Source organism: Furipterus horrens, unplaced genomic scaffold (genome assembly GCF_987537825.1).
Source record: "Furipterus horrens unplaced genomic scaffold, mFurHor1.1.pri manual_scaffold_5, whole genome shotgun sequence".
Classification (NCBI taxonomy): Eukaryota; Metazoa; Chordata; class Mammalia; order Chiroptera; family Furipteridae; genus Furipterus; species Furipterus horrens.
In genome coordinates, this window is record NW_028327175.1 from 23,027,299 (window position 1) to 23,031,071 (window position 3,773).

Genomic DNA, 3,773 nt, shown 5'->3' on the forward strand with positions numbered 1-3,773 from the left:
AAAGGAAATTCTTTAGACACTCAAGTTCTCTATATAAAATAACATAGAACAATGCAATAGTCAGCCCTCCACATCTGTGGATTCCCAATTAAGGATTGAAAACAGCATAGGTACTTATTGAAAAAAAATTGCATATAAGTGAACCTGCACATTTCAAATCCATATTATTCAAGGGTGAACTGTATATGTAAACAACGTACATACAGGATTAGGCAAAAAATGTAGGTTTAGGCTGTTTGTATGGAAAATAATACAATAATTAATAAATAATAATAGAAGAAAAAACTCTGGCCCTGGCCAAGTGGCTCACTTGGTTGGAGCATCATCCTGTACACCAAAGGATTATGGGTTCAGTTCCTGGTCAGGGCACATACCTGGGTGGTAGGTTTGATCCCTGGTCTGAGCACATGTGAGAGGCAGCCAATATCTTTCTCTCTCTCTCTCTCTCTCTCTCTCTCATCAATAAACATATCCTTGGGTGAGGATTTAAAGAATAAAAAAGAATAAGATAAACTCTGTGTTTTGCATAGTCACAACTGTAAACCTACTTATGCCCCACCCTATATGTATGGTGTGTTTGTGTGTGCGTATGTGTGTACACTTATACACCCACAATTATATAGAGAGAATCAATTGTTTACCCTCATGACAGGAGCTGAGTGCTCTGCCCCTGCCCAGAGTCAGGAGAGAGTGTCATGCTGGATATCGCTAGCCTGGGAAAAAGTCAAAATTCAAAATTTGAAGTACAGTTCCCACTGAATGAGCATCATCATAAAGTCGAAAAATCAGAAGTCAAAGAGCCAGGGACCATCTCTGTACACACAAATCTGAGCAGATTACCATACCCAAGTAATCTGCTTAAATGTATTTTTAAGAAGCTCCCCAGGTAGCATTGCCAGATAAAATACCAATAGTGCATGGGACATGCTCATACTATAATCTTATTCCTTGTTTATCTGAAATTCAAATTTACTGGATCCTCTATATCCTAAGTTGCTAAATCTGGCAACCTTATCCCTTGAGGATTCTGATGTAGAATTCTTAGCCTCCCAGGTTTTCCTCTGATGGAGCAGTTCATAACTCTCTGAAAGCCTTTTGATGAGCATGTGTGAGATTTTTAACAGTAATGTCTCTAAAGTCCCAGAACATTCTATGTAGCCAGCCACTGCCTCCTCAGATAGTCTTTCTCTCATTCCCACAAGTCTTCCTGGTTTCTCTCCTTCCTCAATGGCTTCTTCTCAGTGATCCCCGGGGTCCATGTTTAGTGGGACCCAGATCTTATGCAATTTGGAGGACTCTCTTTTTAAAAATAATTTATGATCACAAGTACATTATGCCAAAAGTAAGCATGATGTAGAATAAATAATAAAGCTTGTTATTAATGAACACTCATCTCTAATAATGTTTTCCTACATTCTTTTGGCTGTAAACTCCTTAATCACTTTTTGAAATGACAAAGTTTGTTTATAATAACATTAATAGAGAGAATGAGAATGATAAGTCAGTCTTGGTCTAACATGATGAATAGAAGTTTGTTTTTTATTATTGATAGTGTAGGAGAGTTCTTTCCACTTCACAAAGAATAATGGCAAAGTCATGTACATTTTTAAGATTGTTGGCAAGTTTGGGCAGACTTCATTCAAACTTCTTTTATATATGAGCTGTCATATTTGGAAGAACTTTCTGCAGAGTTGCTTTGCTTAGCTCAAACCCAGTTTTTTCTCTTCTTCTGGTGCTGAACAGCATGCGTCATGGTCATGTCTTCAGGAGACCTCCCATTTCACATCTCCAGTTTTCCACCGCAGCAGAATCAGCATTGTACACGGCAGGAATACTCACTGAAGCAATTCTGGCATTCACTTAAAGACAAACACAAAACTTTGCCAAACACAAAAAAATGTATCCCACTTGTGGTGGTTAATTTTATATCAACTTGGCAGCACCATGGTGCCCAAATATGTCATCAAATTTTATTCTGAGTATTTCTGTAAAGGTGATTTTTGGATCAGATTAACATTTAAATTGGTGGACACTGAGTAAAGTAGATTATCCTCCATAATGGGGGTGGGCCCCATCCGATCCATTAGAGGCCTTAATAGAACAAAGACTGACCTTCCCTGAGCCAGAAGGAACTGCCAGCAGACTGCCTTCAGACTTAGCCTGTAGCTCCTTGCTGGAGTTCCAGCCTGCCAGGCCTCTGTGGAGATTTTGGACTACAGGGCTTCCACAATTATGTGAACCAAATCCTTGAAATCAATCTCTCTCTATCTCTCTCTCTCTCAGTCTCAATTGATAGAGAGATGATAGATAGATGATAGATAGATAGATAGATAGATAGATAGATAGATAGATAGATAATCTCCTATTGGTTCTGTCTCTCTGGAAACACACTTAGACACCACTGAACTTCCCCTTACACAGGTTTATACAGGTCCCCAAAAGGCTTCTATCCACCCCGATGCCCCAGAATGTACAGAAATGTGCCTGAGCAGACTTGGAGTAGAAAGATACAGCAGTCTTAAGGTGAATTGATTACAAAGGAAACATCTAATAAAAGATTTACAAAATGAAGGGACCACATTTACAAAACTATGGGGATACATTACTAACAGCCCTCTGGAAAACTGTGTCAGAGAGAGGCCTGTGAGTTTCAGCAGGGTGAGCTCCTTGATCAGTTCCCACCTGGTGCCACCTCCAAAGCTCGAGGGCTATTTTTTTTCTCTGAGCCCTGCTCCCTAGTCAGCTCACTCACTATATAGTTTGGGTACTCAATTTCCTCCCCTCTCACCAACAAGGAGGCATCTCTCCAGCCATGGTCTCCTTTTTCTATCTAGCTCCTTTCCCTTTCAACTGAATCATTCCCACCAGCATCCAAACATGGATGGCGTCTGCATCTTAAATAAATCCTTTCCTTTGTCTTTACTTTCCTCTCCTAGTATCTCTCTGTTTCTCGGCTTCCATGTATCACAAAACTCCCAGCAAGTCTGTGCTCAAGGTCATCCCGTTTTCTTCTTCCACTGTCTCTTGAACCCATTAAAATCAGCTTGGTGGCAAACAAAGGACCTAGAAGTCCTGAGAGCCTTGGAGCCCCTGCAACAATCCCAGAAAGCTCATGCCCTTAATTTTTTATTTTTTATTTTTAGATTTTATTTATTTACTTTTAAAGAGAGGGAAAGGGAGGGAGAAAGAAGGAGAGACATTGATCGATGTGTGAGAGAAACAACCAGTTGCCTCTCGCACACACCAAACTGGGGACCCAGCCTGCAGCCCAGGCATGTACCCTGACTGGCAATCAAACCAGCAACCTTTGGGTTCACAGACCAGCATTCAATCCACTGAGCCACACCAGTCAGGGCTCATGTCCTTATTTTAATGAGAAAAAAAATAAACTTCTCTTTTAAGTCCCGATTACTTGGGCTTTCTGTTTTATTGTGTTCATGGGTGGCTGACCCTCATCAGTGGGAATCTTGTTGGTGTTAGGATGAGAATGAATTCTTATCCAGAAGATGTGCTATGACAGTGCTCTACTTACTGTATGTGCTTAAAATTATTATTTTTTCCTTGAGTTTGCTGGGACTGCCATAACTAAGTACCATAGATTGGGTGGCTTAAACAACAGAATTTTTTTTCCTCACAATTCTGGAGGCTAAAAGGCCAAGATCAAGATGTCAGCAGGGTTGTTTTCTCCTGAGGTCACCCTCTTTGCCTTGCAGATGGCCACCTTCTCATGGTGTAATGACATGGTCTTTCTTCTGCGTGCACGTGATTCCTGC